This window comes from Polypterus senegalus, chromosome 5 (assembly GCF_016835505.1).
Source record: "Polypterus senegalus isolate Bchr_013 chromosome 5, ASM1683550v1, whole genome shotgun sequence".
Lineage (NCBI taxonomy): Eukaryota > Metazoa > Chordata > Cladistia > Polypteriformes > Polypteridae > Polypterus > Polypterus senegalus.
In genome coordinates, this window is record NC_053158.1 from 191,473,339 (window position 1) to 191,500,472 (window position 27,134).

The window sequence follows — 27,134 nt, forward strand, 5'->3', positions numbered from 1 at the left end:
CCCGCCTCTTCCTGCCTGGCCCGTATTTAACTAAAGTGTCGCCATCTTGGATGATCTAATTTGAGACTTGCGTCCTATGAGAAGCTCTTTTGCTGTGAAGCTTTATTAATTTTTTGCCTTTACAATTTAATTGGTCGCAGTGTTGCCTCAAGTCTTTTCCTTTGTCCTCTTTTACACTGTTTGCAAATATAAAACACAAAATTATTGAATGCATAAGCATTCAACCATTTATTAGGGCGCCCCTAAATTGTCATCGGGTCAGCCAGTTGGTTTTAGAAGTTGCAGAATTAGTTCAGCAGACACCACCAGACTGGGGCTTCAGTAGACAACTTATGGGACTTGGGGGCCGCAGTGGCTGCAGGTTTTTGTTCTCACCCAGTTTCTTAACTCTTTCAGGGCAGATGTCAACTTTTGTCGAAATTCAGGGGTAGAGGACGGTAATCAGCTGAAAACTGTGACAAAACTCGCCGTTACATATTAGTTTGATTCTTTGCTAGAAGGAAAGTTAGCTCCGTTGATCTGATCTCGACTCCCTACACGTGCAGGAGCAGCGAAGAGCAAACAACCTCTAAAAAGGCGTTGATGTCTGGCGACAGACCAAAGCGAATGCACAAAGTGAAATACTCTGTGGACGGCACATTGCATATTATGGCTGAATCGGACACTGACTTGTCGGACGGTGATTTGAAGATGGAGATCGAAAACAAAAGTGAGGTACCGGGCTCAGTTGATTGTGGCGCTGAACACGTAGCTGATGTGCCTATGGTAACATTCACCTTGGAGGACCACCGATAATGATGATGAGGTATAAACCAGCGTCACAAGAATGATTCGTAGACATCTAAAAAGGTTTGGGACAGCCACCCATATATTATGCCCTAACTGCAAATGGGTAAATTGTTTGTGTTGTTCACCTGTCAGTGTCCATAACAGAACTCCTTCAGGCTTGTCAAAATGGCAGCTTTAAAAGCCTAGACCGGAATTGATATCATTGTGGCCGCCGAAACCGAAAGTGACGTCTTCAGGACCAGAAATGTTGTCATCGAGGGTACCGGAGCCAGAAGTAACTTCATCGTGGGCACCAAAACCGGATGAGATTTCACATGAATGGTCTGCAGAGGATTGAGAAAGAAAATCAGTGTCACACTGCCACCTGCGCCACGGAGACAGCCAGGCAACTGGCCCTCCACACATTCCTACTGGCCATCGAGCCGCCCCACACAGCCGCCCCTGCCAGAGATGAACAGGCGCCAACACCAACCATGGCGCGCAGCAGCAGACGTTTCATGTTGGTTTATATGTGAAACCACTGCTTTGGGTGCTTTTCAGAAAACGTGTGAGAAGATCAGACTCGACACACTTAAAAAGGTTTGGGGAAGTCCCCCGTATATTATCCCAGGCTGCGATGGGTTGATTTTTTTTTAGACAAGTGTCTTGGTTGGAGTCCAGACATGAACTGCTGAAGGTTTGAGAAGTTTTAAGTGATTAAACCAGAAGTGACCTTCTTCTGACATTAGAATAGGCGCCGGAACCAGAAGTGGTGTCATCAATACAATACAATACAATACAATTTATTTTTGTACAGCCCAAAATCACACAAGATGTGCCGCAATGGGCTTTAACAGGCCCTGCCACTTGACAGCCCCCCAGCCTTGACTCTCTAAGAAGACAAGGAAAAACTCCCAAAAAACCCTTAATAGGGAAAAAGTGGGAAAGGCAGTTCAAAGAGAGACCCCTTTCCAGGTAGGTTGGGCATGCAGTGGGTGTCAAAAAGAAAAACGGGGTCAATACAATACAATACACAGAACAGAACAAATCCTCAATACAGTATAAAAATTAAAATTTTAGAAGTACGTAGTAGAATTTAACAGTAGATGATATCACATAATAAAATTTGGATTTGTTTAGAGTCCAGGAGACCTCATCCATCAAGCTGTCTCCCCCATTTGACCATTCCACAGCTGAAATAGTGCTAATCCGATGAAAGGACCCCTCTATCCCACAAATCCTGCGATCCTCCATCAGGAATGACTTTATCTTAGGCAGGCAAAACAGCTTGGCAGGTGGGCAGTGGCACCAAGTGCCACATTTGAGTACCGAGAAGAGAAACAGAATAGGTGAGGGTTAGTAACACATTTATAACTGTCATGTTACTCATGTTTTAGTGCTAATGACTAACAACAGAGTCTGTACAGTCTGTACAGATAATCAGCAGCTCTAGTCAGGGTGTACTGTGAGTCTTCAACCGGGATTTAAAAGCTGAGACCGAAGGGTTCCTCTTATAGTAGCAGGCAGACCACTCTGCAGTTTAGGGGACCTGTAACTAAAAGCTCGACCACCCATTGTTATTTTATTGGAATCAGAAGCAGACCAGCATCTTGAGATCTTAATGTGCGCTCAGGTTTGCAAGTCATGATAAGTTCAGAAAGTAAGCCGGACCTCGGCCATTTGATGCTTTATATGTTAAAAGAAGGATTTTGAAATCTGCCGTAAACTTAACCGGGAGCCAATGTAAGGATTTAAGAACTGGAGTTATGTGTTCGTATTTTCTTGTTCTTGTAATAATTCTTGCAACAGCATTTTGGATTAACTGGAGGCTGAATAAAGAGCAGTTTGAACATCCAGTGAACACCGCATTGCAGTAGTCAATCCTACTAGGCGCCGGAACTGGAAGTGATGTCTTCAATGTTGAGTCAGACAGGTTTTCCCGTGGCTGGTCTGTAGGGACAACAGGAGAAGGTTTAGTGCACCCTGCCACCCCCTGGCCTGGCGTGGAATTACCCTCACTTGGTCCATACAACGTCCTCCTACTCGCATGTGCGTGACACCCTCAAAGAGTTAATGAGAAGTCAATTGTTGTTGATGAAGCACTTATTGCTCAAGTGACATTTCGGTGGTCTCACTTGTAAAGGTTCCCCACCCTTATGTGCTTATTTCAGTCTTAAACAGCTGCATTCCCTGTTTTTAATGGCTCCTTATTAGCAGTAAGATGGAAATGACAATGCAGCTAGCAGTTCTCCTTCTAACTTGTCTCCATTTACACCTGGGTTGGTTCATCAGGCACTATCTGGTTTAATAAAACAAAACTGTGACAGACTGAAAATGATCTGGTTTGGTCTTCAAATCATTCGGATGACATCCTTGGAAAGGAAAAAATCTACGATATAAGAACCTAACGTTGCAGACCATAAAATCAATTAAGGTCTGAAATTGGCAAGGATTGGTTTCTAATTAAGGAATTGGGTTGGGACGAAAACCTGTAGCCGCTGCGGCCCCTCCAGGACTGACGTTGCCCACCCTGCACTAGCCCTCAAACCCAACCTGCATGACATACTCTTAGATGATCATGGCGGTACTGGAGTCTCAAACTCTGCAGCTTTTTCCTTTGCTCCGGTCCACCAGATGAGCAGCAGCTTCTTCTATTCCCGTTCATCAAGCAAACGTTAATACAGTAGTTCCAGTGGAAAGTGACAAATGCTTTTCCTTTAGTCTCTCCTTCATAACCATATTGAAAGATTACATCCCATGTAAATGATGACATGCTGTATACGGAGTGCAGTCTCCCGGTGGAGTTACTCGTATCGAAAATAGCTAAAGCTGTGTGAAAACAAATCACGGATGAACGCCTTTGTGAAGCTGCTGGCAATACGTTGTGTAACAAGCAAGTGGCAGAGGGGCCTTCGTGGTGTTTACACACACGCAGTGATGGATTTATAAGTGCCCGCCGTAATTACACCCCCAGTGTAAACCATCTTACTATAATTAACACATCTCACTGAGGTGCGCGTCTTCTTCAGGGAGCAATCTTGACGTCCCTCGGCTAAATAGACGGCGCAAGTCGCTTAATCTTCTCAAAACAAACATATGGTAGACAATTAATATGAAATGTGGAGAAATTCAATCGGCCTACACAGTGGATATGGATATGACAACAGCAAATTAGGGCCCAAAATCACACAAGGAATGCCTCGATAGGCTGTGGCCTGCAGGGGGCGACACAGACAGGCACAAACTCTTTACACACACACACGCACACAGGCTTTAATTATAATGCCCTTTCAATCGTTTCCCAGGACACAGTCATAAAGGAGCCACCATTTCTTTTTCTCTTTTCCCTTCCGCTGTCTCTGTGTTTCTGCCTCCACTTCTCCTCCAGCAAGCTTCATCCCTCTTTCTCCCGACTCTGTCCCTGGAGTTCCTTTTATATAATCCCCAGATATACTTCCAGTGTCCTGTGCGACTGGACTGCAAGCACTTCTTCGTAATAATAATAATAACTAGCCAACCCGCGGCGTTCCATACGCCGCATAATCAGGCCGGTTTTTTAATGATTTTTAAGCACAGGGAGAAAATTAACATTTGAAAAATCGGTAATGTAATAAATCAGCAAGAAAAGCAACATTGTAACAATGCACGGAACGAACCAACACACAATCTTCTGTGCGGCGCTCAGGTGCGGAGGGTGGAATGGGAGGAGAGGAGAAGGACGTCCATTCTGTTCCCTCCATCATGCTATTCTGCTGATTTCTCGTTCAGTATGCACTGCCCGCTGATGTGCCCACCTCCAACTCGTCACTCGAGTCGTTGTCGTCTTTACACAGTCCAGATGCACCTGTGACTCACGTAGATGTCTCATTGCTCTGTGCGGTTTTGGCTGCCTTTCTATATATAATCCACCAAGACACCCGACCATGGTAGGAGGGGGGTGTGCACAAAGGGTAGGGGCGCAACAATTGGGAGCTTATGAGTCGCACTTAGTGGGAATTCCACGGATTGCAGCCCGAATGGGGTTCAACGGCTTACCCACGCCTCTCTGTGCTGGGTAGACACACATTCAATGTCATGCATAATTATTTATTGAATGCTAAACACTTCTGGAAAGACACGGTTGTCTAAAACAGGTTGGTGTGAGAATACAACAGTATGTGAATGAAGAGATGGAACTCTGGAGAGAGCAAAATACAACACAATAGTGAACCTGCGGCATAACAAACGCCACGTGGCTCAGACATGCATGTGGACTCTTAGCACAGACGAAAGGGAGTAACTGGGTGGTCGGTGAGTTTTTGCGTCCGGGCAAATGGGCAGGCAGTGTGAATGCCTAGAGAGCGAGGGCAGATGCCAGCCGGTGAAAAAGGAGCGTTGGTGGGCAGGGAAACGTCTTCTGTGTTCCTGCAGGAGCATCTAAGAAGACACATGTTTGTCGCGGATGTGAATTGCTGTATGTAGCATGTAAAACAGTTTGCTATGGTGCATGCGGTCGTGCGTCGTAACCGAAAACTCGGTTTTTAAAGAGTGCTTACTTCACTGTGTTTTAACCTCAGTTGTAAAGGATTGTTTTAAGGATCCCATGGGATACCCCTTGCAAACCGTTTTACACACTGCATATGGCGATTCACCTCCGTGAGAAACATGCCTCTGCGAACAGTCAACGTAGCTCGGAGGTGCATGACATGCACATGACATTAACCTGACCTGCACTGCATGTGGCCTCTACGACAGATGAATCTAAATGACGCCATTTTTTCTGTGTCGTCGCATCCAAGTTGGTGGGCAGGGTCCTGTGAGTTCTCGTTGTATCCAATGGTCTTGGAGTTGGTGGGCGTGGCTCCTTCCTGCGTGCGCCATAGGTGTCTCACTTGTGAATTCACGCCCCTTCCGGCGTGCTTTCCATGGTTGTCTTGCCTTAGTGAATTATATATATAGATAATAATAATAATTCTTTGCATTTATATGCACTACTCAAAGCGCTCAGCAATTGCAGGTTAAGGGCCTTGCCCAACAGAGCAGAGTACCTTTTGGCATTTACGGGATTCGAACCGGCAACCTTCTGATTTCCAGTGCAGATCCCTAGCCTCAGAGCCAATGACAAAGGACTCAGGAGTCTCAGCAGCACCCCGCTGGCAGCTCCCCTGGGACTCAACAGGGCTGAGTCACCAAACTCCAACTCCCTGTATGCCCCGTGGGAATTTGAGGTGCTGTAGCAACCCAGGGGGGCTGCCACCTGCCCTGAGCACATGCTCTCCCCCAAGTCCTTCCACTTCTGAGGTATCCCGGCTGGGTAAGGGCACTGGCCGACCGCCATGGGGCCTAAACACACCCTGTGTTTTCTTTTGACAGATTCTGACTCTTGAAGAAGACCAAGAAAATTTGGACGTGATCGTCAGTAGGCTTTGCCCTCTAGGAACCAAGTTACCCAAACTATTCTAGAACATTTCAGTAATTATTTACCCCTCTGATGCTGATCTTTCTGATCATAAAATAGGTCTTTATGATAGAAGAATTCCTAATTAATTGCAGAATGTCGGTATTTGAGGGTTCCTTTAAAGTGCCTCTTGCCCGATTTGGCTCAAAAACTAATCAGCACATCGTCAACTCGTAACAGGCTGGAGTTTCGAGTTTGGTCTTTTGCCATCCAGCCGTTTTAGCGTTAGACTGTTCTTGAGAAACTGTGACACACACAGAGACAGACAGACACCCATCATCGACATATCGATGTTTTCATTATCGTGGGACCCTAAAATGTCAAGATCTGTCGAAAACCAGAGATCAAAATCTTTGACAAATGTAAAACTTTCTCTCCTCTTTCATAGACCAGGGGTCCTCAATCACGGTGGTCCTGGAGAGCCGCAGTGGCTGCAGGTTTTTGCTCCAACCCAGTTGCTTAATAAAAAGCACTTATTGCTAAAGTAACACGTCTGCTTCACTTTAGTGAGTTTGAGCCCTTATTGCTTCATTTTGTCTTAAACAGCTATTTTAATTGCTCCTTATTATCAATAACATGCAAATGACAAGAGAGAGCAGCATTTCTCCATTTAGCTTATTTACATTTACACCTGTGTGTATTTATCTGCACTATTGGGTTTAATTAAATACTTGGAAGAAAAATGAAGAGAAAAAAGTGAAGGACTGAGAATTACTCGTCCATTTTAGCCTTCAAATCATTTGCATGATAGAAAGGGAAAGAAAATCTAGGATATGAGAATGAGCTGACATAGCAGAGTTAATTTAATTTCATAGCTTGTTAGTGCTTTATTGGCAAGAATTGCTTTCTAATTAAGCAACCAGGTCAGAACAAAAACCTGCAGCCACTGCGACTCTCCAGGACTGGGATTGAGGACCCCGTCATAGACGATAGGTTATGGTAAGGGTAGGGCACAAAGCAAAAAAACTATGGAACAAATCCTGGAAAAGGGTGATTCAGAGACAGACCCCGTCCCCCCTTCCGGGTAGGTTGGGTGTGCAATGGGTGTCCAAAAATGGGGTAAATACACCACACAAAACTGAAAACAAGTAAATCTTTTATAATACAATACAACACAATTCATTTTTGTACTGCCCAAAATCATACAAGAAGTGCTGCAATGGGCTTTAACAGGCCTTGCCTCTTGACAGCCCCCCCCCCAGCCTTGACTCTCTAAGAAGACAAGAAAAAACTCCCAAAAATGGAAAAAACCTTGGGAAGGGCAGTTCAAAGAGAGACCCCTTTCCAGGTAGGTTGGGTGTGCAGTGGGTGTCAAAAAGAAAATGGGGGTCAATAAAGTACAATACACAGAACAGAACAGTCATCCTCAATCCAATATAGAGTGGTACCTCGGTATATGTCCTTAATCCGTTCCAGACCCTTTGACTTACACCAAACAGGACGTATACCAAACAAATTTTTCCCATAAGAAATAAAAGGAAAATGATTAATCCGTTCCAATGAAAAAAAATCCTATTGTTATTGGCATATTATACATTGATGGGGTTGTATAAAATAATTTAAACACTGCTTAATACTAAAATACATAAATACAAAAGCAATTAGATAAAATAAATGAAAATTTAACCTCACTTTACTTTTTAATAACGTCTTTGTTTTTCACAATCGTAGATACCGTCGTTATCGGCATATGGTATGCAGCAGCCAAGTCCCAGATACGCATGCTTCCTTCATACTTTTCAACAATCAATTCAAATTTACGCGAAAAAACACAAAATCACGTGAGAATTCACATTGTACACTGTATGCTAGCAACTGCCGTATTGACGCTTGTGGGCAGTCGTGGCTTTGTCTCGAGAGAGAGGTAAACAAGGGTAGCACGTGAGTCGTATTCCAAACAAAGGTCGTATACCAAGCACAATTTTTCGCATCCAAAGAGGACGTACACCAAGTTGGACTCATTCCAAAGCGGATGTATACCGAGGTACCACTGTAATAGTGCAATAGAAATATTACAGGTACAGAGCAGAAGTCAGCAGTAGATGATATCACGTAATACAATTTGGATTTGTTTAGAGTCCAGGAGACTTCGGCCATCAAGCTGTGTCCCCCTATTGGCCATTCCAGAGCTGGGCCAGCCAACTCAATGAAAGGACCCCTCTACCTGATGATTCCTGCGATACTCCATCAGATATGACTTTACCTTAGGCAGCTAAAACAACTTGGCAGGTGGGCAGTGGCACCAAGTGCCACATTTGAGTACCGAGAAGAGAAACAGAATAGGTGAGGGTTAGTAACACATTTATAACTGTCATGTTACTCATGTTTTAGTGCTAATGACTAACAACAGAGTCTGTATAGTCTGTACAGATAATCAGCAGCTCTAGTCAGGGTGTACTGTGAGTCTTCAACCGGGATTTAAAAGCTGAGACCGAAGGGGCATCTCTTATAGTAGCAGGCAGACCACTCCGCAGTTTAGGGGTCCTGTAACTAAAAGCTCGACCACCCATTGTTATTTTATTGGAATCAGAAGCAGACCAGCATCTTGAGATCTTAATGTGCGCTCAGGTTTGTAAGTCATGATAAGTTCAGATAAGTAAGCCGGACCTCGGCCATTTAATGTTTTATATGTTAAAAGGAGGATTTTGAAATCTGCCCTAAACTTAACCGGGAGCCAATGTAAGGATTTAAGAACTGGAGTTCTGTGTTCGTATTTTCTTGTTCTTGTAATAATTCTTGCAGCAGCATTTTGGATTAACTGGAGGCTGAATAAAGAGCAGTTTGAACATCCAGTGAACACAGCATTGCAGTAGTCAATCCTACTAGGCGCCGGAACTGGAAGTGACGTCTTCAATGTTGAGTCAGACAGGTTTTCCCGTGGCTGGTCTGTAGGGACAACAGGAGAAGGTTTAGTGCACCCTGCCGGCCCCTGGCTTGGCGTGGAATTACCCTCACTTGGTCCATACAACGTCCTCCTACTTGCATGTGCGTGACACCCTCAAAGAGTTAATGAGAAGTCAATTGTTGTTGATGAAGAACTTATTGCTCAAGTGACATTTCGGTGGTCTGACTTGTAAAGGTTCCCCACCCTTATGTGCTTATTTCAGTCTTAAACAGCTGCATTCCCTGTTTTTAATGGCTCCTTATTAGCAGTAAGATGGAAATGACAATGCAGCTAGCAGTTCTCCTTCTAACTTGTCTCCATTTACACCTGGGTTGGTTCATCAGGCACTATCTGGTTTAATAAAACAAAACTGTGACAGACTGAAAATGATCTGGTTTGGTCTTCAAATCATTCGGATGACATCCTTGGAAAGGAAAAAATCTACGATATAAGAACCTAACGTTGCAGACCATAAAATCAATTAAGGTCTGAAATTGGCAAGGATTGGTTTCTAATTAAGGAATTGGGTTGGGACGAAAACCTGTAGCCGCTGCGGCCCCTCCAGGACTGACGTTGCCCACCCTGCGCTAGTCAACACTCTCCTTGTACAGCCCTGGCCCCTCTCAAACGCATGACATACTCTTACATGATCACGGCGGTACTGGAGTCTCAAACTCCGCAGCTTTTTCCGAGAAGAGAAACAGAATAGGTGAGGGTTAGTAACAACTTCTGACTATCATGTTACTTCTGTTTTAGTGCTAATGACCAACAACAGAGATGCAGTCTGCACAGTTAATCAGCAGCTCTAGTCAGGGTGTACTAAACTGAAGTTGTGAGTCTTCAGCCGGGATTTGAAAGCTGAGGCTAAAGGGGGATCTCTCATAGTAGCAGGCAGACCACTCCACAGTTTAGGGGCCATGTAAGTAAAAGTCTGACCCCTGTTATTTTATTAATCCTTGGATTCAGAAGCAGACCAGCATCTTAAGATCTTAATGTGTGCTCAGGTTGGTAAGTCATGATAAGTTCAGATAAGTAAGCTGGACCTCGGCTATTTAAGGCTTTTTATGCTGTGAAGAAAACACAGAAACACAGTTTAAGGGTTGGGGAGTCCATCCCTGTATACTGTAAACCACAGTAAGAACCTGAGAGTTCTCTATAACAGTCAGTTTTGTAATATGCAATTGACAGAGTATGGTAGTAACACGGAAGAATTTATGTGATAGAGAATGGAGGTAGGAATGCTGGGAGGTTGACGTGGAGGATCTTGGGACGGTGGTGACGTCATCTGTAAGCAACCGAAGGTGAGGTCATCAGGGGGTTTTAGGAATAATACGGAAGCGGTTTGGACGTCTGGACGAGGCTTTTGACACAAATTCAAGGTGCCGTGGGTTTTTGTTGTTCGTCTTTCTGTTAACATAAAGAGAGAGGTGTTAACACGTTGTCTTAGTCGCCCGTCTTGTGGTTTCGCGCGGCTCGTCGGGTCCTTTAGCTGCCCCCTAATTGCTCGTGTGTGACACGGTTAAAAAGAGGATTAAAAGGAGCCAGATGACCAGTCTATCATGGCCACCTCAGCAGGGCTGGATTCATCACAAAGCAAACTAAGCACATGCTTAGGGTGTCAAGGGAAGCGGCCACCACAGATTTAAAGACCATATGGTGTGGCTGAAAAATAATACAGTATTAAAAATGAATAACAGAGGTTTGGGGAGGCACCCAAATCTTTGAAGTGCTTCGGGCCTCTAAAGGTCCTAATCCGGCCCTGCACCTCAGACATAAACACAACGTTACAAACGACTTTATTCATTGGCCACATGACGTAACACTCATGGGTGTTTGGTTGAAGCGCACGCGTCTTTCTTGTGAGGATATCATTGACCTTTTGTTTTAAGTGTGTATATAATTTTTATAAAACTCTTATGGGTTGTTCTGCTGACCTCCATGTCTTATGCTCATAAACGCACTTTTTTGTCCCAGACGGTGTGTCCCTTTCCTAATCTTCTTATTGGACATTTTGTTGCAAGTCTTATAAAACTCCCACTGGACATTTGTTGAAGCTCATGTGTCATTCTGCTATTATTCATACAAATTACAGTTATAAGGAATGATACAATCCTATGGCAATGCCCAATAAGAGATGTAGAAGAATGACAAGTCAGTCAAATAGGAACTTTAGGAACACATAATGTCCAGTAAGAGCGTCATGAGAATAGCACTGAGTGTGAGCTTTAACAATCCACTTTATTAGAATGGCACACGAGCGTCAACAAATGCCCAGTAGGAGCTTTATGGGACTGGCACCACAGGCTTTAACAAACCATTCATGTCTTTAACTCCTAAAATATACCTAAAGCTGAAGAAAAGCGATTACATTTGCTTCTGGCATTTAACCCCAAGTAGAACTTGGATGGCTAGCAGATCTTTTCGTTGAAGGTAGACTTTCAAGACTTCTTCTTGCTTTATGCAGTGAGCTGCTCTGAGGGCTGACATTAAAACATACAGCTCTGTTGGCTTGCTGTGCGCCATTACTGAACGCTGCACTGTGAAAACAGAGCAGGGCTTGGGGCTCGAGTCTCACCTGAGCACATTGTGTACTTAAAGGCACCTTCACGTCAAGGCATGGAAGAATACATCTGTGTGGCAGGGAGAATCAAAAGCAAGTGCAGCACGCAGGGCAAAGAAATGTCACAGTCAAGACAAGGCCCCAGTGCGGCTGCCTCTGTTGACCTTGAGGTTGCTGTTGACCAGTTGAGGGCCAGCTTCATAGATATGCTGCATAATGCGCCTGCGATGTGTGCCATAACACGAATGCAATTAGCTTTGAATCTACGAGAGGCAAACAGAGGATACAGGCTATTATCAGAGATGGGTCACCAAAAGAGGCTGGGGAATTTGGGCCTGCGTGAACATCTTGGAGCTCAGCTTTCTCAGAGGCAAAGCTTTCAAGATATCAGTGCTGTCTTACGCTCAGTTGGAAATTATTAAGCTTTTCTGTTTATCCCTCTTAAATCTACTAGATAGATAGATAGACGGACAGACAGACAGACAGATAGATAGATAGATAGATAGATAGATAGATAGATAGATAGATAGATAGATAGATAGATAGATAGATAGATAGATATGAAAGGCATATATAATAGATAGATAGATATAGATAGATAGATAGATAGATATTTTATTTATTTTTAAAAGCAAACTTTATTAAATAAACACAGGAATAAATACAAAAAAACACAGTAAAAACTCAAAATCTTAAGTCTTACAAAAACACGTACACACTTTCCTAATGATGAATATTCATTTTTAAACCATTACATATTCATATTGTTCTTGGAGTATATATTTATCTAATCCCCCCCATTGTTTCCACCCTCCAATCCCACTTATTCTCAATTTATCCACCCAATTTATAAAGGAATGAAACACCAAAGTCAAAGCACAAATTGCAAATTATCTTCATCACATACACAAAGCACATTATTCACGCACCACATTTCCTTAAACTTTGCTAAATTATTTGTGGACTTATAAAAATTAAAATCCACTAATATCCTACTTTCACATACTTTTCTAAAAATACAACAACATTTTCATTTCCACTCCCAGTAATCTTGTTTTTACGGTCTTCCATATTGACAGTTTTGCTTGCCCGATAATAAAATTAATTAAGTTCATATTTTCTCTGGTGTGTTTTGTAATTCTAACCCCAAACACAAACACCGTGCCATTATACGGGACCCCAGCCCTTCTACTATTCTTTCAATTTCACTAAAAAGGTCTGGAGCCTCTCACAATACATAAATGCATGAAAGACACTTTCCCTCAGACCACAAAAGGGCAGCAATCTGAGACCCCGGACATATAATCGATAAGAAGGAGTTCACCGCTAGTATCCCATGTACCAACCTCCACTGCAGGTCTCCCACCCTACTGGCCAATGGCGGCTTGTACAACGACCTCCATGCGGGGTTCAGTCCTTGAGGGGCTCCAAGCTTGTCTCTCCATGGTGTGTCGTGTCTTCGTGTCCTCAGCTGCTCCAGGTTGTTCACCTTCACACAAATCCTGTACAGCTGTTTCCCCGGCACTGTAGGTAGAGATAACGCCTCTAGAGAACTTAAGGCTAAAACATTAGTCTCACCATCCCTCAGTTCAACAGCCGGAGACACAGTAAGCGTTGGAAAAGGTGTTTCATCAGTTGGCTTCAATTGTGATGAGAAAATTCCGTGCAGGAGTGTCATGGATTCCCTGTCCATTGATGATTGTACCTGCCACAGAAACTTCTCCATTAGGGACTGAGTGTACCCCTGTCTCCACTGCTACCACTTGTGCACTTTTCCAAGTGTAATTTTCCCAGTCAATTATGTCCTTTATTGTGGTTATTCCATGTATTATGAAATGATTAATACAATTTTCAGAAAGTCCTGTAGCAGTGCCAACAGCAGGATTGTAGAACAGTGGTTCATGAAGGACCCAAAATGTGGAGAGGTCATCACAGTCCTTTTTTATCAACAGCAGTTGCCACGCTGCTAGAAGGCTTTTATAAAACCTGGCACCTGTAAAGTCTTGATCTTATCTAAGTGGCACAGCAGTAAACTTTTCCCAAGTCCCATATGCCTGGCTTGTTTAAAGAAGAGTACGGCTAAGTTCATCCACTGGCTCTGCTCGACAGGATACAGCAGTTTTGAATGGTCTGAAGGCGGAAAGCAGCAATCCTGCTGGTAATGTCAATAAGTCCTTGTCCGCCTTCATCCAATGGTAAAATAGAACGCCCTTCTGTATCCAATGGGTACCAGTCCAAAAAAAATCCATGATCGCCTTCTGTATCTGCTGAACAAGCAAAGGTGGAGGTTGTAGACAAATACACTTATGCCACAGGCTGGAGGTCACCAGGTTATTAATGACCAGCATCCGTCCTCTATAGGATAACTGAGGGAGTATCCACTTCCACTTGGCAAGCCGAGCTGTAACCTTGTCCAACAGACCCTCCCAGTTCTTTTGGATGTAGTGGTCATCTCCAAGATGGACTCCCAGGTACAGGAAGCCTCCAGTTGTCCACTGCAGACCCCCCTTCAGTCGAGGAGGACTACATCCTTCCAGTTCCCAACCAACACTGCACTACTTTTGTTCCAATTCACTTTAGCCGAAGATGCTTTGCTGTAATTCCTCAGACAATCAGTTAATTTGTCCAAATCCTTCTGGCTTGTGATGACCACAGCAAGATCATCTGCATAAGCAGTGACTTTCACAGGGTCCATGTTGCAGTTGGGGATGGAGAGACCAGTCAGCACCTTCCTCAGGTGCACCAGGAAAGGCTCCAGCGCCAGAGCATATAACATGCCGGACAAAGAACAGCCCTGTCTGACTCCTCTTCTGACACTGAAAGGTGCACACAAGCCACCATTGACCTTTATGATACCAGAAATGTCACTATAAAGTAAGCGAATATGTTTAATAAAAGACCCCCCAAACCCAAACGCCTTCATGGCATTCCATAAAATGAGTGACTGACCCTGTCAAAAGCTTTTTCCTGGTCAAGAAAAATAAGACCAGTCTGAAAACCAAACAGTTCTGCAGCAGCCAAAATGTCCCAATTAAAAAATGTTATTAAAGATGGACCTGCCAGCCACGCAGTAATTCTGATCAGGATGCACCACTCTCCCTAAAACTTGGACCATCCTGTTGGCTAAGGCTTTAGAGAGAACTTTATAATCAGCGCATAAGAGAGACACAGGCCGCCAGTTCTTAATGAGACACAAGTCTCCCTTCTTCGCAGCAGCGTGATCACGGCTCTACGGCAGCTCTGGTAACAAGCCAGTTTTAAAACTCCATGGAACACTTCCAATAAGTCCAGGCCGATGACATCCCAGAACTCTTTATAAAACTCCACTGGTATTCCATCGATTCCGGGACCTTCCCTGTTTTCAGCTGTCCCAGGGCTGTGGTGAGTTCTGCAAAGGTCACCTCTCTATTTAGCTGTGCCACATCTGCATTGGGCAGCTGCGGTAAGTCCTGCAAAAAGGCCTGTTGGTCTTCACTGCCACCATCTCCATCTGCAGCAAACAGAAGTTCATAAAATTCGCGGACCACCTGCCTTATTTCACTGGGCTCTTGTGTCTCACTGCCATCGGGTGTTCTTATGCAATGTAAGATTTTACTCTGCATTTTTTTCTCTAAACCAAAAAAATATTGAGTTGGTGCATCCATCTCAGTCAGTCGTTGAAACCGGGCCCTCACTAAAGCCCCCTGAGCTCTGGTCTCAAGCAGGTGAGCCAACCCCAGTTTAGCAGAAGTCAGGCTCGCCTGAAGCTGCTCATTTGGACCCTTCTCTAGAAGCTGTTGAAATTCAGCTATTTTAATTTCTAAAGCTGCCATTTCTGACCGCAATACTTGGGTGACATTTCTGGTATACTCCTGACACAAGGCCCGGATGTGACTCTTCCCAACCTCCCACCACTGTTGTAAGCTGGTGAACTCCTTCTTCATAGCCTTCCAGCCTCCCCAGAAATGAACAAATAACTCTTTAAAGTTCTGATCTTTAAGGAGGAGTGTGTTAAAATGCCAGTATGGACTACGGGTCTGTAAGTGTTACAAATAAGTGTACAACACACCAAACTGTGATCAGAGAATCCAGTAGGCACAATAGAGCACACCTTAAATAAACCTAACAGGTGCTTAAAACTATAAAATGATCGAGTCTGCCATTGAGATCGTATTTCCACTCGTCCGCCCCAGGTGTATTGCCGACAGGCCCCATTTTAGCCCTCCATACATCTTCCAGCCCAATGTCCTTAATTATTTTACCTAAAGCTCGTGCTGAGCGAGGGTGCGGTTCCAGCCCATTATTTCTGTCTATTCTGGTATCAAGTGTACAATTAAAATCCCCTCCTAACACCACCACTTCCTCAGGGTCACACTTGGATAAAAGATCTCCTAACTTGTTAAAGAAGTGGAGCCTCTCCTCACCCTCATTCGGTACACATTAATGAAAGTGACGACACTGCCTTGAAGTTTCACCGTCACTTTCAGGAGTCCCTTTCACCAGCTCATCAGTGCTGCAAACTTCTACTTGAAGTCCTCCAAGAAATAAAATGGCCACTCCAGCACTAACATTTGTCCCATTACTAAATAAAATGTCCCCCTTCCAATCTCTGCTCCACTCCCACTGATTTTGCTCATCAATGTGGGTTTCTTGTAGAAAGGTGACATTCAAGTCTTTTGTCTGATAAAATCAAACAATGCGACCCTCTTATCTGGACTTCTCCCACCGTTAATATTTAGGGTTCCTATGTGTACACTTGCCATGGTAACAGAATAGATAGATGAACACACAATGAAACACAGGGACCACCACAAAGACTGTGGAGTAGATTTAACAGGGGCTTAGCCATTAGGTGGTGTTTAGATTGGACTGTTTTCTCAGTTTACTTGTTAAATTCTTTAGCCTCACGAGCTCTTTAACATCAAACATTGCGGAGACTGCTTTGTCTCGTCGCAACCCGCGGACAGACGATAGAAAGAGGTCAATGTCAGGGAAAAATTCGGCCACATCCACCCCCTTTTTTCCGGCGGTATTCACCAAAAACTCTTTCACACTTTGAGCGCTGTAACCCCCCCTGGCTTTTAACTCTGGGGGCTCCGAGGCAGCAGACCCATCGGAGATATTACCGTCGTCGTTTCTTCCCCGACACTCCCGCATTTGAGACGTTATCGGCCGTCTCCGCGAAGACGGAAAATCCTCCTGACAAGGACCATAGGCGGGATCCTCTCCAACGACCCCCGAGCCCTGACTTAAAACAATTTTCTTTCGTGCCCGATCTTCTCTTTCTCCTTGCCTTTTTGAGCAGGACGTTTAAATTCACTTTTTCCTCTGTCTCGTTGCTGCCTCCCTCATCCATATCAATTCTCCCCACACACTTTCTGCTGCAGTCGCTGTTTGATCTACCGTTTCACTACCGCCTTCATTCGGCTCATCTCTGGGCGGCACTTGATTCTCCTGCCCTTCAGCTCTAGTAGCATTTTTATTCTTATCACCTTGCGCCTCTGCGCCATCAGCCACAATTTCGTGATCTTCCACTTTCTGCCCCTCTATTTCTGTATTTGTACGGCTAGTTTTTTTGTTCCCTTGGTGTTCTCAGGACACTGTTTAATTAAATGTGCTTCACTCCCGCACCAAAACATTTCATTTCGTTAGAAGTGACGAAAATCACATAATCGAAATCGTCCACTCTAAACTTCATTGCCACATTTAATTCGTCATCCATTCTATTTAAAACCATAAAACTTGTCTCCTAAATGACAAGACATGTTTTAAATCAGGCGATTTACAACCTAAAGGAATGTGCCGAATTTTCGATACCAGACGCCCATGCCGCTCCAACTCTTTCGCTATAGTTTCATTTTTGAGAAAAGGCGGCGCATTTGAAATTGTTACTCTACGGGACGGGACGGCTAAAGGGGAAACCTGTACAAAGGAGCCATTAATAACCACCCCCTTCTCAACCACTGTCGGAACTAAATCCACAGAGCTCAAAACCACGATATTCCCGCTCATTCGTGAAGCTGACTTAATATTGTCACATCCGACCACTTCGCCTACCGCCAAAACCCCCGCCTCTAAAGGAACAAACTCCTCCGATATAAGTTTAATCCCATGGCGGCGGCTCAAACGCTCAAGATTAGCAGCCATTGCGGCTGCCGTGGCCTAAGCCACTCAGTACAAAAACAAGTGTAGCTGTTTTCACCAAAGAAAAGATAGAAATAAGAAACTAGAAAATTAGAAGAAAAAAGAATCACCACACTCACCTCAGCGTCCACCACCAGTTCCACTCGCTCACACTCGAGACAACCACCCAGCATGCACAGCGACAGCAAGAACAGATAGATAGATAGATAGATAGATAGATAGATAGATAGATAGAAAGGCACTATATAATAGATAGATAGATAGATAGATAGATAGATAGATAGATAGAAAGGCACTATATAATAGATAGATAGATAGATAGATAGATAGATAGAAAGGCACTATATAATAGATAGATAGATAGATAGATAGATAGATAGATAGATAGATAGAAAGGCACTATATAGATAGATAGATAGATAGATAGATAGATAGATAGATAGATAGATAGAAAGGCACTATATAATAGATAGATAGATAGATAGATAGATAGATAGATAGATAGGCACTATATGATAGACAGACAGATAGATAGTGAAAGACACTATATGATAGATAGATTGATAGATCAGATAGATAGATTGATAGTGAAAGGCACTATATAATAGATTGATAGATTGATAGATCGATTGATCGATCTTTATGTGAACTAGGCAGGCAGTTTGCCAAGTGGATGGATTTCTCGATGTAATGTGACAGATTTCAGACTTACATTGTGTGCTCATGGTATGATCATAGGGTGGCTCTGTTTTCCATTTTAGAGTCCATTTTATCATTTAGGCCATCACACCAAATCCCATACCCTTACCTCACTGTCAGGATTTACTGCTATTTTAGTTCAGTGCTTTCCTCTTTTACTGATCTGTAAGCCCAGCATTAGATAGCGTACCAGAACAGCCAGGTGACATGCACAGTATGTCATGTATTATGGATAATTGTATGTGGCCCGGTGCAGGAATGACAGGTTGTCCCATATAATTAGAGGAATTCCAACAAAAATCTCTGGGTTGGCACCTACAAAGCAGCCCTCTTGGGATAATAATCAGTCAGTCAGTCATTATCCAACCCGCTATATCCTAACACAGGGACACGGGGGTCTCCTGGAGCCAATCCCAGCCAACACAGGGCGAAAAGCAGGAACAAATCCCAGGCAGGGCACCAGCTCACTGCAGGCGATAGTAATCAACGAGTGATTTTCGTCTCTTTGCCATAGAAATAAGAGGTTAATCACTGGAGCTCCATCCGGCAGTTCACTCTGAATGTAAAAGACGCCTGCAGGGCTGGGGTGGGTTTTCCTGTGGGTGCCCAAACTCTTTATGACTACTTGTTCTTTTTCTTGCTTGTGCTTCACTGCAACTTTTCCCAACTGTTGATGCCTCCTGCCCCACCATATGACGCTAATTGGCCATTTGATTACTTTTAGTTTTGGTCTTGAATCCAAATGCAGTACATTTGGAGCAGCCGCTAGGCAGAATGCAATACGTTTACTTTTAGTTGTGATATGCGATGCATGGACATGAAATAAAATTCAATGTGATTTTTTATTATATTTTAAACAGACACAAAAATGACATATTGTAGTGGAAATCAATCGTTTGGTTGACATGCTTTAAATTCTGACACATTCCACTTGTGTATGTATTGCATTTTGCAACGTACTGAAGAGGTGGGACTGTATTTAATTTTGGCATAAGTAATCTTCCATATTGGATTGTCTATTTTTGATGCCAACTCCCTTTGTGGCTTTTGTGCTCCTCAGAACTCCTTTTGTTACAGAGCATTTTTAAAAATGAATCCTTCAACTCGTCTGGCTTTTTGCAACAGTTTTTGTAATTTTGTGCCAAGGACACCCATGGATTACTGGTCATTTGAAGAGTAGGGCAAACCCTGTTTTAATAATGTAGTGTCACATTGTGGGCTACGCTCCCCAATTAAACAACTACTAGACCCTCACTTTCTGAGTTACACCCTGGACAGACTGGCACCCAGTCCAGGGTTTGCTCCTGCCTTGTGGCCTCTGCTAACTGGGATAGGCTCCAGCAGCCCCTCACATGATCCTGTTCAGAACTGAATGGGTTACAAAATGACTGACTGACGATGCAGCAGAGACCCTCTGAATGTGTCTGGGGTCTTCCGTTCCCAGTTAATCCCTCCAAGGGCTCTGTTTCTTATTTTAAACTAATTTACAGTCAACTCCCTCACATGAGGCCTAATTGGTTTTTAGATGGGGGTCTTAAGCCAAGCTGCCGTACAGTAAGATGAACTGTTATTTCTCAGAAGGGCGGTGTTATAATTAGCAGTTCCATTCCTGGAACATAATTTTATACCATAAGGAAATGTTACAGTAATAAAGGTAATTTCATAAAATAAAAGGGTCGCTTGTCTGTCATGCAAAAACTTGTACACTACTGGGCCTTACAGCTCGATTCTGGTCTCAGTCGAGAACTAATGCCATAACACAAGGAAAGCAACCCATGAATTGGTCAGGTGGGCTACCACAGCCATGAATTGTGGTCCTTCTCATGGCAGGTGGCTGCCCTCCATGGCTGACAGGAAGAGATAATGGTGGAGTGGACACGTGGAAAATAAACTCGGTGAGCTTCTCTTGACAATGAGACATAATGCACAGGCCGACTGATTGTTTTCATTTGCAGACTTCTCTCATACGCTCCACACGTGCAATGCAAAGTCATCCACAGCCAAACCATTAGAGGTGCGGGCATCTCCACCACGTTATTGGGCTTCAGGTACTTCTCATGTCGAGCGGTGGCACAGCTTTGTGACATGGCTGACAGGAAAACAATGGCCACGGCTACATCAGATGGCATTGAAGGACACTGCAGAAAACCCCGGCAGAATGACTGGCGGTGCTGTGGTTGATGGGATACGCATACACCACATTTCTTTGACAAAAAAAAAAGAACAGCTGTATTGGCACGCAGGACTGTTGATAGGAAAAGAAAAGTGCAGAGCCCTGCTGACAACAGGAAAACCACAGCGGTTTCAAGAGTCACTGCAAAAGTTAGCTGATGACCCGAACCAAACCCTTACTGCTCGGGATGAAGCCAGGACACTCTACGTGAAGATGGAAAAACTAGAGGTTTCCTTTTTGTGTAACTTGTGGCACCGCATACTGCAACGCTTTTACAAGACTAGCATTGCTCTGCAGGCCGTTAGTTGATTTGGATTTATGTAACGCTGTTGATCTCGTTAGCTCATTGAGGAATTATATAGCCTGCCTGCGAGATGATTTTGACAACAAGTCAAAGAACATGTCACCAACTGTGTTCCAACACTCACTACAAAGTGGACACACAGAGGCACAGAAGAAGGAAAAAACAAGCAGATGAATCCACTGAATCTGACTGTGAGCGATCAGGCCGAGACAAGTTCAAAACAGCAGTTGTTATCGCCGTCGTAGGCCGACTTGCCGAACTGGATCGGAGATATCACTCCTACAAAGACATTGAGCAGACGTTTGGAATTTTGAACAATATTCCCTCCGTCTCTGTAGAAGATCTTCGAACTGGAGTGGCTAATCTTCAGAAGAAATATGCAGGTGATCTGGAGGGAGATTTTGTGGACGGAATTGGACAATTCAGAGAAATTATTAAAGAAAACAAGGACATCTCAGCAAGGCCACTGCTGCAACTTATACGAGGAAGAAAATGACAGTCAGTTTTTCCAAATGTGGATATACAGTTGTGCTTGAAAGTTTGTGATCCCTTTAGAATTTTCTAGATTTCTGCATAAATATGACGTAAAACATCATCAGATTTTCACTCAAGTCCTACAAGTAGATAAAGAGAAACCAGTTAAACAAATGAGACAAAAATATTATACTTGGTCATTTATTTATTGAGGAAAATGATCGAATATTACATATTTGTGAGTGGCAAAAGTATGTGAAGCTCTGGGATTAGCATTGAGTTTGAAGGTGAAATTCGAGTCCGGTGTTTTCAATCAATGCGATGCCAATCAGGTGTGAGTGGGCACCCTGTGTTATTTAAAGAACAGGATCTATCAAAGTCTGCTCTTCACAACACATGTTTGTGGAAGTGTATCTTGGCACGAACAAAGGAGATTTCTGAGGACCTCACAAAAAGAGTTGTTGATGCTCATCAGGCTGGAAAAGGTTACAAAACCATCTCTAAAGAGTTTGGACTCCACCAATCCACAGTCAGACAGATTGTGTACAAATGGAGTAAATTCAAGACCATTGTTACCCTCCCCAGGAGTGGTTGACCAACAAAGATCACTCCAAGAGCAAGGCGTGTAATAGTCAGCGAGGTCACAAAGGACCCCAGGGTAACTTCTAAACAACTGAAGCCCTCTCTCACATTGGCTAATGTTCATGTTCATGAGTCCACTGAACAACAATGGTGTGCATGGCAGGGTTGCAAGGAGAAAGCCACTGCTCTCCAAAAAAAACATTGCTGCTCGACTGCAGTTTGCTAAAGATCACGTGGACAAACCAGAAGGCTATTGGAAGAATGTTTTGTGGATGAATGAGACCAAAATAGAACTTTTTGGTTTAAATGAAAAGTGTTAAGTTTGGAGAAAGGAAAACACTGCATTCCAGCATAAGAACCTTATCTCATCTGTGAAACATGGTGGTGGTAGTATCATGGTTTGGGCCTGTTTTGCTGCATCTGGGCCAGGACAGCTTGCCATCATTGATGGAACAATGAATTCTGAATTATATCAGAGAATTCTAAAGGAAAATGTCAGGCCATCTGTCCATGAACTGAATCTCAAGAGAAGGTGGGTCATGCAGCAAGACAACGACCCTAAGCACACAAGTCGTTCTACCAAAGAATGGTTAAAGAAGAATAAAGTTCATGTTTTGGAATGGCCAAGTCAAAGTCCTGACCTTAATCCAATCGAAATGTTGTGGAAGGATCTGAAGCGAGCAGTTCATGTGAGAAAATCCACCAACATCCCAGAGTTGAAGCTGTTCTGTACGGAGGAATGGGCTCAAATTCCTCCAAGCCGGTGTGCAGGAATGAGCAAAAGTTACCGGAAACGTTTAGTTGATTATTGCTGCAAAGGGGGGTCACACCAGATACTGAAGGCAAAGGTTCACATACTTTTTGCCTCTCACAAATATGTAATATTCAATCATTTTCCGTAATAAATAAATGACCCAGTATAATATTTTTGTCTCATTTGTTTAACTGCTTTCTCTTTATCTACTTTTAGGACTTGAATGATAATCTGCTGATGTTTTAGGTCATATTTATGCAGAAATCAAGAAAATTCTAAAGGGTTCACAAACTTTCAAGCACAACTGTAGCTCTCCGGATATTTTTGACTTTGCCTGTAACAAATGCTGGCGGGGAGCGTTCATTTTCAGAACTGAGACTAGTTAGAAACAGACTGAGATCCACAATGTGCCATAACAGACTGGATCACCTGTCTCTGACATATGCTGCGCAAACTGGATTTTAGCAGCCTCATCAAGGACTTCTAATTCAGGAAAACAAGGAAGAAAATCTTCTAAAGGTAAGAACATGTGTGTTTGCCATATGATTGTGATGCTGTTGTGTTATTACTTTGTGTTACTGTATTATATTTTTATGTTTCATTTGATACGTGTTGTGGACCATGGCCCGGACACAGACAGGTAGACATCATTGGTTCAAACCCACACACGTTTTCTTACGATTACTAAGACAGTGGTTCTCAAACTGTGGGGTGGGTCCCCCAGAGGGCGTGAAGTAACAAAAAGGGGGGCGCGAAGATGTGAAAAAAAGAAAACAAGAATCAAAAATATGAAAAACACATCTATTGAAACCAAAACAAATTAACTTAAACTATACTCTGATACTAGAAAAATAAATATTGAGTTAGATAAATGGCGATAAAATTTAAGTAGGTATAATAAAATATACATCTATGGTATAACAATAATTAAAAAAGAACAAATTGGTATTAGTGGGCTCCTTTCAAAAAAACGTTAGGAGGGGCGCGATTAAAACTGTTATGAAAACTGAGGTCGCAAATACGTAAAGGTTGAGAAACGCTGTACTAATATTTACAAAGTGACGCACACAACCGAAAAACTCCCCCAAAGTCCAGGCCTTTCTCTCGATGCCTTCCTCTCGGGTCCACCTCCACTCCTCTCCTCCGAGCTCTTGCCTTCTTCCTCCTGACTCCAGCCATCGAATGCAGGCAGGCGGCCCCTTTTATACACACCCGGATGTGCTCCAGGTGCCTCCCGATTGGCTTCCGCCGGCACTCCCCAGTGTGGCGGAAGTACCAGCTGTGCTCCCGGAAGCACTCCAGGTGTCCCTGGTCATCTTCCCCACAGCACTTCCGGGTACGGGGGAAGTGCTGAGGACCAGGGCTCTCCAGGCATCAGGGCGCCTACTGGCGGTGACCACGGGCCCCCTATAGGGTGGAGCTTCCAAGCTCAGTTCCTGTGGTCCCCAAAGCCACCAGGGAGGTCGCCCCCTCGTGGTCTGGAGGAGGTGTAATCCTTCCTCTGGTCCTCCTGGGCGTCCCGGCTGGGTTACCACTCCCAGCCTTACACCACAGTGAGATATTGCCTCAGTAATGTAGTGTGGCCTGTATACTACTGCCATTATTGCACCTGTTGGTTTAGAAAGCTAAAAGCGGTTATTAACTTGCAGATCCACTGTTAATGCCTTTCATCTGTGGAGTTACTATTTATTTTAAAGGCTGTCAGGGTATTTCTGCAGATGTTTGTTTATGCTAGTGCGAATATTATGACTATGTAATATTTCCAGCATGTTATTACACGTGGCATTAAATCATTTTTTTTTTTCTGGTAAAGCATTATGGGTACGTGAGGCTGTCTATATCCTCTGCAACAGGGGGCCCACACAAAGAGCAGCCTAGGGCCCATGACCACTTTAATCCGCCTCTTTAGACGGGCACATGTCACTCCTCTATTCAGGTCGCAGCACACATTAAGTTCAGATCCATATAGTCAGTGGGTCACCACCACCTGTGTATATGGAGACCCTGGTGAGCTGCCGTGATCCTTCTCGCCCACTCGGGTCTGCCAGTGCACAGCATCTGATGATGCCACCTCTATGTGGCATCAAGTCTCAATCCAGACTCTTTTCCTGTGTAGTTCTTAGTTGGTGGAACATTCTGCCCACCTCTGTCTGAACTGCATTGATCCCTCAATGTATTTAAAAAGCCGCCTATTCTGTGAGTATCTGTCTAATTGAAAAGAAGAGAAAATGTGAATTTCCCCTTGGGATTAATAAAGTATCTATCTATCTATCTATCTATCTATCTATCTATCTATCTATCTATCTATCTATCTATCTATCTATCTATCTATCTATCTATCATGCCTTTCATGTTATCTATCTATCTATCTATCTATCTATCTATCTATCTATCTATCTATCTATCTATCTATCTATCTATCTATCTATCTATGAAAACTTTGCACTGCGATGCTTGATATTCTTGGTTAGTCGTTTAATTGCCTTCTTGATTGTAATCTACAGTGTGATTGTAAATGTATGATTTATTACATCTTGTTCACTTTTGTGACCTGTTCCACTACACTTGCTGAACAAACAGGCCCAAACCTAACGTTACTCGATTGCGATTACCTCTTTTGTAAGTCTCTTTGGATAAAAGTGTCTGCCAGGCAAATGAAGGGTAAATGTACTGTAAATGTGTCTGAAAAGCGAGCTCCTCAATTTGTTGCGTGTTTTTATTCTTTTCTTCATTCAGTCATGCAGGGTCGCCAAGGTGGCACCCCAACTCCTTATCTTAGTCGGTCTCTTCTTTTACACCTCAGATAACTTCATAAAAATCTGTCCTGGCTTAGTATCTCTGTGTATTCTCATAATCACGTCTGGCCCAGCGAGCCTGAATAACCTGAGATCCGTTTTGGAACATTAAAAATCTGGCCAGCCTACTCAAGCCCTAATATATCATATCTACAGTGGTGTGAAAAACTATTTGCCCCCTTCCTGATTTCTTATTCTTTTGCATGTTTGTCACACAAAATGTTTCTGATCAGGATCTGATGTAGGTTTGGATTTTTTTTTCTCCCTAAATAATAAAAACCATCATTTAAAAACTGCATTTTGTGTTTACTTGTGTTATATTTGACTAATGGTTAAATGTGTTTGATGATCAGAAACATTTTGTGTGACAAACATGCAAAAGAATAAGAAATCAGGAAGGGGGCAAATAGTTTTTCACACCACTGTATCTCAAGCGACTGCCTTCAAGACGGCGCACTGTAGTTTGGGCTCGACATTTGCACATTCATCCAGGGCAACAGTAAAGCTAAGCATCATGTAAAGACGACACAGGGGTGGCTTAGGGTCAACTCTAGGAATGTCCTTGAGTGTCCCCGCCAGAGCAGACGTCAGCCCACCTGAACATCTTTGGGGAGAACTGAAATTAGTGGCCCACCGATGATTGATGGATGCGCAAAATGAAATCTACAACACCCTAAAGTGTTGAAAGTGAAGGGGTCTGAATACGCTCCGAATCCACTGCCTATTCTGACACTGATGAAGCACACTATTGTTGTGTTTTTGGAAGACCCTGCATATTTGGCCTGCATAGTTTGTTTAACCCCATTTTTGGGCTGTTCTGCTTTGTTTTTGTGTGACTTTTTTATTGTCATGTTTGTGAAGTCAATACGTCACTACTTTGTATTCTTGTCTTTTTTTATTGTTGCCACCATTTTGTGTCAATCCTTACTAAAGAAACAAGACTACCAAAGGGCAGCATGATCATTGCACGATCATAATGATGAAAAAAATAAACATATACAAAAAAAAAGTAAAAAAATACAAAAATGGTATTGTCACACACGTGCGCATGGGAGGCAGCTAAAGGGATCAAATGAGGGTAATTCATGCCAGACCAGGAAGTGGCAGATGGCGCTAATCCTTTCTCTCTTTCCACTGCAGACCAGTTACAGGAAGTTCTGCCTGGCCCAGAGAATGTCACTTCTGGTCCCTGATGACGTCACTTCTGATCCCAGGCCACAATGATGTCACTTACGGTTTCAGCCTTGATGACATCACTTCTGGTCCCTGGGCCTGATGACATCACTTCTGGTCCTGATGATGTCACTTCTGGTCCTGAGCCACAATGATGTCACTTATGGTTTCAGCTTTGATAACATCACTTCTGGTCCCTGGACCTAATGACGTCACTTCTGGTCCTGATGACATCAGTTCCGGCTCCAGGCCTCATGAAATCATTTCTGGTCCCGGGCCTGATGACGTCACTTCTGGTCCCGGGCCCGAGGACGTCAGTTCCGGTCTTGATGACATCACTTCTGGTTCTGGGCCTGATGACGTCACTTCTGATCCTGGGCCATGATTATGTCACTTACGGTTTCAGCC